Here is a 16711-nt window from a genome sequence, read left to right as displayed (position 1 = left end):
CCATTCTGCAACACCAGCTGGGCGTCCTACAAGTTAACTCAATTCTGACACTATTTACCTGGAGACAGCATCAGATCCCACAGGCTAAAGGCTCAGTACCGCAAGAATGCCCCTGTCCTCCCCCTTCCGGGGCCAATTGAAAGTGCAGGTTGTCACTTGTGCTTCTGACTGACCAGCTAATTAAATTAGCTATCAATTCATTTCCTAGAGTGGCTCACAGAACTCAGGAATACAGTGTACTTAGTCGATTACTGGTTTATTCTAGATGGAAGAGATGCATAAGGCAAGGTCTGAGGAAGACAGCAAGGACACCTTCTCTGGTGCACCAGCTTCCCAGTACTTCCATGTGTCCCCAGCCTGGAAGCTCTCCAAACCTTTCTTATTGGGTATTTATGGAGGCTTCATTACATAGCCATGCTGGACTAGAACTCTGGTCACTTGTGACTGATTTAACCTCCAGCCCCTCTCCCCTCCCTGGAAGTTTGTGGGTGGGATTGAAAGTTCCAATCCACTAATTTGATTTAATCCTGATTGGTTCCCCTGGCAACCAGCCCCCATCCTTAGGGCTTTCCAAAAATCATCTTTTTTTTTTTTTTTGGTCATGCCGTGTGGCACGTGGGGATCTTAGTTCCCCGACCAGGGATGGAACCAGTGCCCCCTGCAGTGGAAGCAGGGAGTTTTAACCACTGGACTGCCAGGGAAGTCCCCCAAAAGTCACTTATTAACATAAACTCAGGTGTGTCTGAAAGGGGCTTGTTATGAATAACAAAAGACATCTTTATCACTCTATCCTTTAGGAAATTCCAAGGGCTTTGGGAACTCCATGTCAGAAATGAGGTGAAGACCAACATATATATTTCTTATTACAAATCACAATATGGGTGGGGGGGGAGGGTCAGAGGGACACACTCTGTGGCCAGAGGGAAGGCATCACAAGCCAAGCCCATGATCTTGGACACATTGGTCTCATCAGCTTATTCACTGAGCTGGCCGTCCGAGAAGACAATGAGAATAAAAAACAAAACTACAAATTGTTTCAAGCTTTGGAGTCCGAAGAATTATTAAAAGTGATCAAAATATAGTAATAAATAAGATACTGTTGACATCAAGATAGGGAGAGATACAATTAAAATTCATTAAGACACAATAAGACACTCTCATCTAGGCTTGCAGTAAAAGGAACTTTGCCAAATGAATTATTCAAGGAGAAATGAGCTGAATGAGGGAATCCTCTCTTGGCTTGCAATAGTTTAGACTTAGTGCACACTTTCTCCCCAGGTAATAGTATAGCAAAAAGTTACAAAGAAGCATGTTCATTTGTTACTTGAGTACTTTACAACAGTGCAAAGCTTGGCATTAGTCCTCCGATTATAGTCTGAACCTTTCATAGTAACTGAGGAAAATGAACATCTGGAATGTAATCTTCCATTTTAAAATGAATTAATAACAGATTCAAGACAAGTTTGTGGAGTCCATGTGAATCCTTTTCCTACTATTCTAAGGGAAAATTTTAAGCAATATCAATGAAAGAGTGTTTGCGGGGTGTTTGTTTGTTTGTTTGTTTTTGTCGGTCTTGAACATGTTGTGCCCAAGGAAAGAAACCAGATACAGAAAGCCATGTGCTGGATGATTCCATTTACATGAAGTATCCAGAACGGGCAAAAGAGACAAAGTGGATTCATGGTTGTCAGAGGCTGCAGGGAAAAGAGAAGAGGTACAAGGTTTCTTTGGGGGTGATGAAAATGTTCTGGAATTAGAAGTGATGGTTGCACAACTCTGTGAGTATGCTGAAACCACTGAATTGTACACTTTGAAAGGGTGGGGAAATTCCCTGGCAGTCCAGTGGTTAAGACTCCACGCTTCCAATGCAGGGGGCCGCGGGTTCGATCCTTGGTCGGGGAACTGAGATCCCACATGCTGCACGGTGCAGCCAAAAAAAGAAAAAAAATAAAAGGGTGGATATTACGGTGTGTGAATTATATGTCAATTAACAGAAGAAGAAGCGTGAACACGTCTTTACCAGAAGTTCTCAGAAAACCTCTCCTTACCTATCAATGATCTGAACTACAGTACGTGAGTGAACCAGTGTCCTGGGGGAAGCCCTGTGTCCACTGAGAAGCACGTGGGGGCTGAGTGGCTTAGATTCCTCAGGGCCCATCCCCTAGAGCTAGGATCAACCCTCTTCACCCTATGACTGCTACAAAAAAGAAAAAGGTGCCAAGGATGTGGGGCAAACACAATTTCTATTCTTGTACTTCTTTTCTCCTGGCATCCCACATCTTGGGCATGTCTTTATACCTGCTCGTATTCTATTATAATGTATTATAATTGTCTCTTTGCTGTCTCCCGTACTATATCACAAGCTCCTTGAATGCCAGGGCCTCTGAGTATCCCCAATGGCTAGTACAGTGTCTAGTCATGGAAGGTAATCAGTAAATGCTTATTGAATAAATGATTGATTTGAAACTTGGAAATATCTGCTCTTCTGGCTGATGGTCAAAATTCCCAGAATCAGCAGTTCCTTATTTGTATGAAGCCATGCCTTCTGATACATCCTTAATGCATTACCTGCAAAAAGTTAAGTACTGAATCACTCATAGCTTTGTGTGAGTTTGTTTTATCAGCTCCTCTCTGACTCAGGGAAGAAAACTAGCCTGGGCTTCCCAGAAGTAGAAAAACATGGAGAGGAACTTGTCAACCTGACCTTTTAGTCTGGAACCAGCTCATGTGACAAGATCATGACCTAATAGTTTTTTTCTGTGCGTGTGTGTTTAAAATATGAATTTCCAGGCTTCCCTGGTAGCGCAGTGGTTAAGAATCCGCCTGCCAATGCAGGGGACACAGGTTCGAGCCCTGGTCCGGGAAGATCCCACATGCTGCGGAGCAGCTAAGCCCATGCGCCACAACTACTGAGCCTTCAGTGCTGCAACTACTGAAGCCCACACACCTAGAGCCCATGCTCTGCAACAAGAGAAGCCACCACAAAGAGAAGCCTGTGCACTGCAACAAAGAGTAGCCCCCGCTCGCCACAACTAGAGAAGTCCCATGCGCAGCAATGAAGATCCAACGCAGTCAAAGATAAATAAAATAAAATTAATTAATTAAAAAAGTATGAATTTCCAATTGTTTAAGATATACCAATGCTTGACCCAACTTGTTATATCTCACACACACACTCACACACACACACACAGTCACATCCTCAGAGATAACTCTCTCCAGTTTCTGAACTGGAAAAGAGGCATTAGGCATCTTGAAGCAAAGATAAAGGGGAAATGAAGTCTTAATAATTTAAAACAGTTCTTTGAGGTGGTAAATCAGCGTGGACAAAGGGGTAAGGATAGAGATAATTTATATTTTGTTTGAATCCCAGGGGCCTCTGATAAGGAGCTTTAAATTTTTTTTTTATTATTTATTGGCTGCGTTGGCTCTTAGTTGCAGCACGTGGAGTCTTTCATTGCAGTGTGCAGGCTCTTTGTTGCAGCACACGGGTTAGTTGCCCTGCAGTCTGTGGGAGCTTAGTTCCCCAACCAGGGATTGAACCTGCATCCCCTGCATTAGAACGAGGATTCTTAACCACTGGACTACCAGGGAAGTCCCTAAAAAGGAGCTTTTGATGAGATCTATAAGGAAACCTTCAGCTCTAAAGCCTTAAAGTTGTGGGATTCATCACAGAATAGTTTGTTTGGGAAAGCAGTTAAAGAGAGGTCATAGAAAATCATCTACAGCTTCAATTCTTTAGCTAAAAACTTTAATAGTGTTATAGTTAATTTGGAAAAGCAAGTATACCACGAGCTCTGAGATTTATGGATATAGTAAACTCACTAAGCAGGAATTAACAAATCAATGAAGGGAGGAAATTTCAAGTCTACGTTTGTAGGCAGAAAATAAGGCAGGAGGAGCTTTATTAAGGGCAAGTGACAAGTAATGCAGTTAGAGAAAAACAATTCAATCTATCTAAGTCTGTAAATTGACAAATTTTGAGCTATCAGATACAACCTGGGAAAAGGATTAAACATTATCATGGATATGAGAACTATATTCTATAGAAATATACACGAAATTGGATGTTTACATCGATACTACTTATAACATTGAAAAACTAGAATTGTAATCGTTTTTAAAATGAAATTGTTTTAATAAGTTATTGTACATGTATCCATGAAATAATATATAGGTAAGAAGTTACACTGTTCTAATAACTACCTGGGGGCACTCTGGGAACTTGATGAACTACCTTGATGCATGAAATACTGGCTTGTGAATCCATGATGTCAGTACAAGTAACAGGTATTATTCAAAAATAATGATAAAAATTTAAAACGTGTCTGGTGACTCAAGAAGATTTTCGTGGATTGTCTGGGGCTAGTTATAGTAATTCTAGGGGACTCGTTGGGACGCAGAAAAAGGTCTCCTGCAAAACCACATGGGGGATGGAGGACAAGGTGGGAAGGCGAGGAAGGAGCTATTTGGTTGTTTACATCTTTTTCAGGAAGCATTCCTGAACTCCACAAGGAAACAAGGCAGAGGATTCAGGGCTGACACTCAGAAAACCCCTCAGGACCAGGGGGCCTGAGCTGCTGGCAGTGCCTTCTCTTAGAATTACAGCCCAAAGGTTTTCAAAAGACACTTTAGAAGATATGATTAAATAGATGACAACCTATTTTTAAGAAGGTAGATTTAAAAAAATCTTTCCTCCAGAGGCATTCCATGTGAGTCCACTTGGATCACAAGATGAGTCACTTCTGAATGTTTCCTGCAGCCTCCGAAATTCAGTAGCCAATTACTTCCACAGAGAACAGAGCTCAAGAGTGAAGGGAAGAATGGAAGAGCTTTGAAGGGCCATTTCCACTTGCTCCTAAACACTCTGAATGAAATGTAAGCTGTTCCTAGTGGTACCAGACTGATTGTATATTGCTCCATCTTTATCTTGGCTGTCCAGACAACACATTTTATTTGGGATTTAATTGTCCTTTACTTCCTCATACCTTCTCCTCCCAATCAATTAATAATCAGTAAGCCTTTAATTAAGCATTCTCATATACAGTGTGTAAGATCCTTTGGTAAAGACACTATTGAATAAAATGTAACAAGGGGATGCGCATTCTATTTGGGAACATAGGTTTACTGTGACTCCTGAGTCGTTCTTTTTTTTTTTTTTTTTTTTTAACACTTTCCTGAGTTCTTAATCCACTAATGTCAAAATGACCCATGGGGGAAATGGCCCAACCATTATATATATAGGGTTTGCAATTCCCAAACCCTATATACTCAAGAGTGGACCTTTCTGTGCAAACTTGTTATTGTTATTCTTCAAATCTGATCCATCTATGCCATATTACATAACAAATAATTGGCTACAAATGTATCCATCGTACAAACCTTGATTTCACCAAGAAAGAAAGTACATCATAATTACTAGGTTTCTCTTTGGTGATTAATCAGAGAACTTTGAACTTGCCTTCCACAAAACACAGAGGAAAATTCCCATGCCATTGCAGAACGTTTGGTATCTCACTGAAAGAATGGGTTGCATGCTCCCTGAAATATTTTAGCAACCTCTGACTCTGCCAAATTGTTTAATACCTACAGGATAACACAAAAGAATTTGAATGGTGTTTCAATTATAAACGCTTCAGAAGAAATCTAGTGATGTGAATATTACAAGGAAAAAAAATCCACGGTCCATTTATTGAACTCGATGTGAAATAAGCACACTGCAAACAGTTGCTCTGATTCATGCCTCAAGGCTGTTCTACTTAAGCAGGCTCTCAAGATCCAACAAGTCATCTGGTGACTCAGGCAGCTGCTGAGCAGAAAACAAAATTGCTCCGTCCAGCATGTGTTTCTGAAGCATTTACTGGGTGTAGCTTTTATGATCCAGCTGAATCCTTTTTTTGCAAGACTTGCAACAAATTATTGAATCAACAAAGCGAAACAAGTCTGTAGCATTCCAGAAGGATCCCCTAATCTAGATATAAAATACGCAAGTTACAACTAATCTCCACAAACGCACATAGGGAGGACTGTGCTAGACCAATTTAATAAAAAGGCTAATGCTGGCAAAGTGCATTTAATTTGGTACAGTTTCATCAATTAGTTATACTTGACAAAATCAGAACATAAAAATATTTTAAAATTTGACAGTTTGGATTAATGAGATCAACTCAATGGACAATCTGCTTAAACAAATCTTATGCGCTATTAAGGTTATTAAGAAAATTACAAGCTATGGTCTATAGTCTGACATCTTAAAGAATAGGAACTCAAAGCATTTTTATAATTACACCCTGAAACTTTATTCACCTTTTCACTGTTGGATATGATCACACGGGCAAACACAGATGGGATTTCTGAAAACTCAGGAATAAAAAGAATTGTGAATCATGAGAAAATGGCTCTACATTTTAACTTTTATAGTACTTATTTTCCCCCAGTTTTATTGAGATATAATTGACACAGAGCTCTGTATAAATTTAAGGTATCCCACATAATGACTTGACATATCTATATATATATATTGCAAAATGATTTAGTACTTTTTTTGCATTTAATTTCTGTAGCACTTAATTTCTTAGCTTTGGAAAATTTTGTACTTAAAGCAAATACTTCTTGAAAGGCAATTATTAAATTGAGAATAAGAGAGTCTACAAGAAAATAATGACACAAAAAGTTCACTTCCGTTTTTATGTCAAATATTGAAACTATATTGGTGCTTAACTATATATTGGGGTTTGTTAACTGCACTATTTTGAAACACTTCCATGCCTCCCCCGCAATTTTTATTTTGAAAACAAATAAACCAACAGCAACAACAAAAAAACTATAGAAAAGTTGAAAGGATAGTACAATGAAGACATATATTCTTTACCTAAATTCACCACTTTTTAATATTTTATCACATTTGTCTCACCTATTTATCTATCTATACACATATTCATACAAATATATATCTGAAATATTTTGACTTGATTAAATTCTTTGCTATTCATATATATACACACATACACACATGTGGAAGGAAAGAGAGAAAGGGAGAATTGTTTAAGAATAAGGATATCTTTTCTAATTTTACTCTTTTTGCCTTTTTTTTTTTTTTTTGGCCGAGCCGAGCAGCATGTGGGATCTTAGTTCCCCAACCAGGGGTCAAACCTGCTCCCCCTGCACTGGAAGCGCTGAGAAGGATATCTTTTCTATAATCTATCCCAGTATAATGATCATACTTAAGAAAATTAACATTAGTTATATAATACCATTTAACATACAGTCCATATTTGAATTTCCTCTGCTGTTCCAAAAAACGTCTCATAGCTGGGTTTTTTGTTTTCCTAATCTGGGTTCCAACCAAGATTGCACTTGGTTATTCTTCTTTAGTTCTAAATTTAGAGCAATTTCCCTGCCTTGAAAAACAAAATTCTACGTCAGTGACTTTTCTTCCCCAAGAAGCTTGAACAATGTCCCACATTTTGGATTCCTCTAAACATGTTTCGTCATTATTATATTTAGATTAATCAAATTTGGTGGATATACGTATGTTGCTGGAAAGCAGTATTTAAAAACAAATCTTGAAATTTCTTTTCTTGATATTGTTGCTCCCCTAAATTTCTGGTGTATCAATAAACAAGTTTTGTTTTTAAAAATTATTCTAGATAATAAACAGCATGGTCCTACTAGCAAATGGAACATGTGTTTCTTTAGTATATGTAGTTTTTGTGAGGCCAGAAGATGTGTCTCACAGACTTTCATTTTAAACCTTCCTGGGACTGCCCTGGTGGTCCAGGCGTTAAGACTCCGCCCTTCCAGTGTAAGGGCTGTGGGTTCAATCCCTGGTCGGGGAGCTAAGATCCCATATGTGGGCGGCACAGCTGAAAAAAAAATAAAAAAAAAGAAAGAAAATAAACCTTCCTAATACCAAGCAAATGCCCGGTATACATAGTTCTTTACTCTCACTCATGCAGTGAGCACTCTTGGGCACGTATGCACAGCTCATCATCTGAACCTTAATGAGTCTACACAGTTGTTGAGAACACACACCATGAGAATAAACATCAAGTAAACAACACTACAGATAAAGGTACATGTTGGCTTATGACATTCTGATCTTTAACAATTGTTCTTGTTATTAAAATTGCCATGTGCCTTTGAGTTACTGGCCGTCACAATTAAACCTATACAATAAGCACAATTCCCTATGACTTCCCCCAAATTTACTAGAGTTTTTAATGAAGCAAGGTTGCAATAGGGGAGATTAAATCTTCTAATAATTAATGAATTGGTCTAAATATCAACAGAAGTGGATTCTCTCGTCTCCATCAGTATTGTCAAGATCATTACTGAATCCCATTTCCTGGGTTACCACAAGGTTTATTACTCATCCAGATTATTAGGATCTGATGGAGATCTTTGACTTAACTTTGAGGTTGGGATTTCACCAGCTAATTTAACATTAGCTGTTCACTTACAGAAAGAAATAATCCTAGAATCGTGAAACTGATAGAAATTTCAAAAGGACATTGTATACATTTCTTATCATTAGGTCAAAACTCTCCTATCTGGCAGCTGAATATCTACCCTATTTGGAACAATCCTTTGCATAGCGGTTTTCTATGGCTTTTTGGGTAAAGTACTCCATTGTGAGGATATTTTATACTTACCTTAAATTCTTTCTATATGTAACCGAGCAGTACCCCATGGGACCCTTCCTGGGACAGGCTTTCCCCCATATCTTCTGCTTTAGATCCTCTCTGAAATACCTAGATAATAGTATTTGATGCACATTACTTGAGTTGTTTTGCAGATGTAAAAAAAAACCCTCTCCAACAAATGGTAGATGTTAACTTCTTGATGACCATGAGCACACAACCCCCAGGCCTCCTGGAGCCTAAGGACTGATGATGTTAACCCCTGTGACACCCCCACCCCCCCACCTCACCATCAGCCAGTCAGAGAATGGTGCACAAGCTGATCACATCCCCTTCGACCCGCCCCACCCCCATTCCCCTGGCCCCCACTTACCTGGCTTTTTTTTTTTTTAATTGTTAATGATTTATTCATATATTGCTCACAAGGGTTCTCTTTTGGTCAGTTTAATGATAAACTGTCTCCAATATTTATGAAAATCTTATGCTCAATCTTTGGGGTTTTTTTCTTATATTATCTACAGAGATAGAAATCTTATATGGGCAATAAGAGTTATAAAGAATTTCCTTGCCATGGAGTGAGTTGTATATAACAAATTGAGTTCGAAATGTACCAAAGTGAAATAAATTGGATTAGAATGAATCTATTTAGAAACTTTGTTTCATTTGAATTCAGATTCACTATGAAGTCAGAACAGTGCCGGCTTCTAAGACCACAGCACCCTGTGGCCCCCCATGAGCTCAATGCCATGGCTCGGGGCTCAGTAGGGGCTGTGTCCCCTACACCCACCCCCACTGTCCCCTGCAGTCTGTGGCAAATGACATCCACAGTTCTTTCAATTCAGTTCAACCAACCTTTATGGAGCGTCAGGCTCTATGCTTGGTGGGTTTGGGGATTTTTGTTTGTTTGTTTGTTTGTTTTGTTTTGAACATCTTTATTGGAGTGTAATTGCTTTACAATGGTGTGTTAGCTTCTGCTGTATAGCAAAGTGAATCAGCTCTACATATACATATATCCCCATATCTCTTCCCTCTTGCGTCTCCCTCCCTCCCACCCCTCTAGGTGGTCACAAAGCACCGAGCTGATCTCCCTGTGCTATGTTACCTGGCTTTTAAAAGTGCTTTGCCAAAACCCTTCGGGGAGTTAGGGGCTTTTAGGCCATGAGCCACCTGTCTACTTGTATGACCTTGTACTAAACCTTTCTCTGCTCCAAACTCTGACCTTTCAGTTTGTTTGGCCTCACTGTGTGTCGAGCACACGAATTTGCGTTAACATATGTGGTAGCTTAGAGACAATAGCTATCCTTAAGTTGAAAGTTTTTTCTCAAGTTTGGACTCACTCTCGTGGCTGCAGACAGAATAAACAACGTCTCATTAGCCTTTCCTCATGGGTCTTGTTTCCCAAACCTTTAATCATTTTGATGGTTTTCCTTTAAACTCTCTCCAAGTTTTCCATCCCCTTTTAGATACAAAGCCGAGAATTAAATATAGTATTTGCAAGGATATGATTAGTACCAAATTTAGAGGACAATTACTGCACAGTTCTTACATTCTGTGCTCTAAGATTTGTTAATTGTTTTCAAAAATTATCAGACTTTCCATAAAAAACAACCAAGATCCCGAGGAGTAGTCTTGAATACTATATGGTCATGTTTTAAAACTCATTTGACCTTGGTCCACTTTAGTGGGACAAAAGCCGTCAAAAGCCCACCTAAGGGACTTCCCTGTTGCTGCAGTGGTTAAGAATCTGCCTGCCCATGCAAGTTCGAGCCCTGGTCGGGGAAGATCCCACATGCCACGGAGCAACTAAGCCCGTGTGCCACAACTACTGAGCCTGCGCTCTAGAGCCTTCGAGCCACAACTACTGAGCCTGCGTGCCTAGAGCCCGTGCTCTGCAACAAGAGAAGCCACCGCAATGAGAAACCTACACACTGCAATGAAGAGTAGCCCCTGCTTGCCACAACTAGAGAAAGCCCGTGCGTAGCAACAAAGACCCACGACGGCCAAAAATAAAAATAAATAAACAAATATATTTATTAAAAAAAAAAAGCCCACCTAAGTCTCAATGTCAGTGAAAATGTTACTCAAAACTGCAGAAACATCTCAGAAAGAATTATAAGGATAATTTCTTTGAGCCACAATGCATTCATGTCTTAAGGTCTAGTTACTGCAAAATTACAGGCCCAGAAGAGCTGATCCAGATTTACATTACTGCTTACTCTGGAGTTAACCAAACAATGCACAACTGCTACACGCGTTCTGAGGTAGCTACACAGAAGTATTTTATATTTAAAAGGCAGATGACCCAACATTAAAAATCACAATGAACTCAGAACTCTGTTGATCATGACCTGATAACATGGTAACCTTCTGGAAAATTGTGGAAATTTTAATCATGTGCGAGTATGGGTTTGCAGTGAGAGCCTCTGCATCATGGCCATGCATTTCGTGGCAGGGAAAGCTCCTGGTGGATAACTGAGGACTGTCTCTGGGAAACCCTAGCAATATGTTAATTTTCCTTGCTGGTAATATTAGCCGAGCTATCATTTACTCAGTGCTTACTATGTGTCGGACAGTTTATTACACTCTCTGTACACATTTTCTCCTTTGAATCATATCAGCTTTGTGAGGGACATGTTATTAGTATAGCCTATTTATAGATGAGCCAATTGAGGCCCAAATATACATGGTTGTGAATGTCAGAAAGAGGATTCAGACCCAAGTATTTCCAACCCAGTATAAGTATTGCTCTACTGCCTACGCATAGTAAATTTCAGTAATTTAATCGTTTACTAAAAGCAGAACTCATTCTTATTTTAAAATGAAGTTCTCTGAAGATGTACAGCATTCATGTGTAAAATCAGAAGAAGGGACTAGCGTTTTTAGATGGGTTCCTGGTCCCAGGAGCATGTTTTAAAACCACTGCTCTCCAGCACTTACACATAAAATAGATAAACAAGGATTTACTGTATAGCACTGGAAACTATATTCAGCATCTGGTAATAACCTATAATGGAAAAGAATTTGAAAAAAAATGTATGTAACTGAATCACTTTGCTGTATACCTGAAACAAATACAATATTGTAAACCAACTATACTTCTACATAAATAGATAAACAAATAAATAAGAACTACTGCTGGGATTTCTGTACTGGATGACCTTTTTTTTTTTTAATTTTTAAAAATTTTGGCCATGCTGTGTGGCTTCAGGACCCAGACCAGGGATTGAACCCAGCCCCCCTGCAGTGGAAGGGTGGAGTCCTAACTACTGGACCACCAGGGAATTCCCTGGATGACTTAATGTTTTAGAACCTAGGCAAGGTTAAAAGACTGGAATTCATTTTAAAAGGCAGTGTCGGCTGTTGCTTCTCTGAAAGTGGCTCTGAGGACCACAGGCAAAACCTCCTGCCCATAAGCCCCAGAAGGAGGGGCCCTATGCATGGGGGACCTTGCTCTGCTCTTCTCCAGGTGTAACCTCTAGGTGAGGAGATGGGGCCAAAGAGATGCGTCTGCCCAACACCCATGCCTTCTCCTTCTAGATTATGCGCCAAAGTGCTCGGGACCCCAGGTTGATTTACAGGGTCTGTTCTGACTTCATTTGGGGTCTCTTTCCCCAGCATCAGATTGTGCAGCCAGGACCCTGGTGGGCGATGCTTAGTGCAGAGCCCTGATCCTCTAGAAGCACAAGAGCCTTCACTGTGTGGGAAGAGGAGGGCCAGCGAGGTCCCTGTGCAGCCACCCTTGGCCTCTAATGCCAAGGAGTCAGAGACACCTCTGAGATGGAAGTCTCGCCTTCTAGGTCATCACAAAGGTCTGTTCATCAAAGCATACAGATTGAATGCCTGCTTAACAATGTGCTAGCTTGGTGTATAGTCAAATATTTAGTCATATGGCATGTGGGCTACCATTTTACTCACGCCCTGGCCCACAAATAACAGGGGCAGCCATGCCCCTGACTGCATAAAACAGTGCCTCTCCCAGAATCATTATGACTGTCGTCAAACCCAAGTTCCTGTGCCCACAGTGAGGCCAAACAAACTGAAATGTTGGAGCTGGAGCAGAGAAAGGTTAGTATAGCAAGGGTCAAGTAAGGAGGACAGGAAGCTCAGGCCCCCAAAATCCAGAGTCCCCAGTGGTTTTCGGGGAAGAGTTTTTATAGCCAAACTTTGGGCGGAGGGCTACAGGGTGACTTTCTTCTGATTGGTTGGCGGTGAGGTTTGTGCTCCAAGAATCTTGTGCTCAGCCTGAAGTTACCATCCTCCAGCTTGGCTGGGGTGGGGGGGGGGCCTTAGTTCCTGTAGAAGAACTCAAAGGTATATTGTTATGTATATTCCTTGAGGAGGAACTAGGACTCTGTTTTCTCACTGCACTATTGTTTCTTCACTGCTTTTCCTTTGTTTGTGCATTCTCTCCCTTCTCTGATTAGAAACTGTTTGATCCACATCTGCCCTTTGGAACTCAGGGAAGGTCTAGGAGCCTGAAGCCTTTTCCTACAAACTAGAAACGGGGACGAGGTAAGGCTTTTGTATCAGGGAGGACCCCTCAGGGTGCTTGATTTCAATTACACTTATAACAAAGGCACAAATGTTAGAGTGCTAATTTTCTGATGCACTTCATCAGCATAAAAATCCATTTTGGGAAGCAGTGGAGTCTGGACTGCCAGACCCTATTTGAACTCCCACTGTCGCATCCCTTACCCACTTGACCTTGGGGAAGCTTCTTTTGTAAGCCTGTCTGGAAACTGACTGAGTCAGGATTAAATGGGAACATCCATGAAGTACTTTTGGCACCTGCTGCATAGCAGTACTCACTGCAAGTGCTGGGACTAGCGGCTTGTAAATCCACAACTTTTGTCTTTGACCTGGTTTCACGTTACCATTCACATTTAGGGCCGAGGACTGTAGAATAATTAAGCTGAAAGAATATGTAGTCGTTTTGCTGAACATAATGTTTAGGAGAACAAACTTTGGGCTCAAACCGACCTGAGTTCTGGTCTCCCTCTATCCCCTGCCAGGTATATAAGTCACTGAACCTCTTTGAGACTCAGAGTCCTCAATTATAAAATGACATCAATAATAGTAACTAATTCATTGCACTATCATAAGGATTCAATGAGAAAAATTTGCAAAAATGCTTGTCACACAGAAAGTTGATTATCTTCTTTAAGTGTTATACTTCAAACCTATATTGAATTGCATTCAATATAATATTCTATTGAATTTTATTCAAGAGACAATTTCTCTAATTTACTGGGATATTCTGAATATTGGTGAGGTCTACCAGATGAAAATCAAATTTGTGTGTAATTATTTGGTAAATTCAGGACAGATACTTTTTCTAAATGTTGTTGTTGTTATGTGGTTGTTTTTGTTTTCACTGGAGAACTGTATTATCCTCTGCTTTTGATTCCATTTATCCTGCTGACAGAACATTGTCTTTCATACTTGGACCTTCAAATGAAAAACAATTATCACCCAAACAAAATCATAAAATACGGTGTCATTTCCAGCCCTTTTAAAAGCCTAAGAAAATAGCGATCACATTTGAAGTCAAAGTAAAATGGGACAGAAGAGCTGAGAAAAAGAGAGGTATGTGCTTTTTTTGAAGTCTCTGGAACTTTCCTTGACAGTCACACGCATGTCTTCCTTTCTTCCTTGTGAGCACTTTGTGAAGAGCCGTGACCTTGAATTCACTCAGAGGGACACAGAGACCCATGGAGCTTGGCTCAGCGCATGGGAATTCCGCAGACGCACAAAGTCCAAGAACCAGGGCTACCCGGACACAGGCTGACGCTACATTTGGATTGTGACTAGTACAGTTTGGAGAGATAAAGCGCCAGAGACTCGGATTCCCTTTTCTTTTCTCCTTCCTCCTCCAAAGAGATTATTTAACAGTCTGTTTACACACCTAGCACTTGCTCACTCTAATAATAGCCCCTGAGCCTGAATCCTCCTGCGTCACTGCCTGTCATACAGCGTCCTCAGCTGTTTCCACAACGTGCGTGGCTGGCTCTCAGGGCTATCTGGAAACGTCCAGGAATGTGCAGGGTAATCGGTGATTTTAATTTTAACCATGCATGACGTGAGGGATCTTCTATTTATCGCCAGTGACCTGTCTTTAAAATACAGAGTGTAAGGATGAAAGAAAATCAGGAGAAAACTTTGGTGTGAACCCCTGTGCAATAATATATGTGGGTACGTACAAATGTATTTTAAATATATTCACACAAAATGCACATTACTACTATTACTACAACATGTAGTAGTATCAATTTGCTTACACAATTGGGACAAATACCTGTATAGATTAAAACTGTTATTCCATGGGCTTCTGGGGTGCTGAGAGTGTCAGTTTCTTGATCCTGTGCTTGTTACATGAGTGATTTCAGTTTGTGAAAATCCATTGAACAAAAGACTTACTGTGTGTGCATTTTTCTGTATTACATTTCAGTAAACAGTTTTATTTATTTATTAATTTACTTGGCCACGCCCTGCTGGCATGCAGGGTCTCCCCTCCCGACCAGGGATCGAACCTGAGCCCCCTGTAGTGGAAGGGCAGAGTCTTAACCACTGGACTGCCAGGGAAGTCCTCAACAAACAGTTTTAAACATTTACTATTTAATCTCAGTTTTTTGAGGAAAAATGTGATCAAGTGCGACAGCACACCATATACACAAGACAATACATATCTGAACTGTATCAAAGAGCAAATAATGTTTGAAAATTTTACAAAGTCCAATAGACCTAAATCTCTCATTTAAAGGGGGTTCTATTTTATCTTTGAGAAATTTCCCTCCCCAAAACCAAAATAACATTTCTTATCTCCTCACAATTATAGCGATGTAATGAATTGAATTTTAAAATAACTCCTCCCTTTGGTCTAACATATTTTTGTTGTAAAGAAGTCTTAAAAACTAAACTGGTACGTATTCTCTGCAAGGCAATATCTATAAAAATACAAGATGTTCATGAATTTGATGAAGAAACTTTGCTTTAGGAATTATTCTAGAAATACACTGCGAAGTCTGTGGCAGTTTTGATATTTAGTCATTCATACACTCAACATGCAATTGACATATTTATTGAGTATCTACTCCATAGTAGGTGTGAGGCTGGGTTCTGGGGATACATTAGTGAACAGGACAGCTGTAGTCCAGCTTTTTTTTTTTTTTTCAAATTTATTAGTAACTTATTACATTATAGAGTATATGCTCCAAGTAAAAGAAAAGAATTTTAAGATTGGTTAGTAAATACTTAGGTATTTTAAAACTTCACATAGTGTCTGTGTATAAAGAGATTTAAAAAGTAAGGGTAGTATAAGATTGAGAAATTAAGGAAAAGCAAGCTGATATAACTACTGATACACTTACTGATGAGCCTCATTAAGAAGTTGGACAGTAGGGATCCTTGTTCCCCTCTTCTTGTCCCAAACATGGGCAAATGTCTAGGGGAAGAGCTTTCATTACTGCACTGCAGATGCGTTTCTGTCTTTCCATCCAGCCTGGCCACTACTGTTCTGATTCTTCCAGGAAGCCACTTCTCCATCACCAAAACTGTTGGACCTGGGATTCGATAATTCCCTTCTTAGCCTGTTTGTATGGGTTCCCTTTGTCCCTGAGTCTCTCAGGGGTGACACAGAGGGTCCACATGGAGTCTGCACATAGGTTGGGTTGTCTTTGTGGTCCAGCTTTGATGGAGGACTCCCACAAATTTTATATGTCAGAAGAGAACACAGATATCAAACAAGTCACATAATTCATGATTTGGTTACACATTTAATTTAAAATTACAAAAAAACCCCCAAAACCCCACAACATCTAAAACATGACAAATTATTCAAATTATATTTAATCAAATATTATTTAATCCCAAATGAAGGAGAAGTACAGGCCATTATGATTATGAAAACATGCAATTAAAAGATGTGGACCAGTCTGGAGAAGTGAAATAGGAAAAAAAATTTTGGAACGAACTAAAGATCATGAAAGGTTAAAAGTTTTAAACCATTTTGACAAATCTGTAAATAGAATCATATACAGCTGTCTTAGAGAATTAGACAGCTGAAAAGCATG

General features: G+C 39.8%; 1 pseudogene; it reads right to left on the bottom strand.

The window, feature by feature from the left end:
• LOC115842324 (large ribosomal subunit protein eL30 pseudogene) overlaps nt 1–16711 on the bottom strand; it is a 48025-nt pseudogene that overhangs the window by 6710 nt on the left and 24604 nt on the right.

Source organism: Globicephala melas, chromosome 2 (genome assembly GCF_963455315.2).
Source record: "Globicephala melas chromosome 2, mGloMel1.2, whole genome shotgun sequence".
Lineage (NCBI taxonomy): Eukaryota > Metazoa > Chordata > Mammalia > Artiodactyla > Delphinidae > Globicephala > Globicephala melas.
This window is presented reverse-complemented; position numbering and strand designations above follow the sequence as displayed.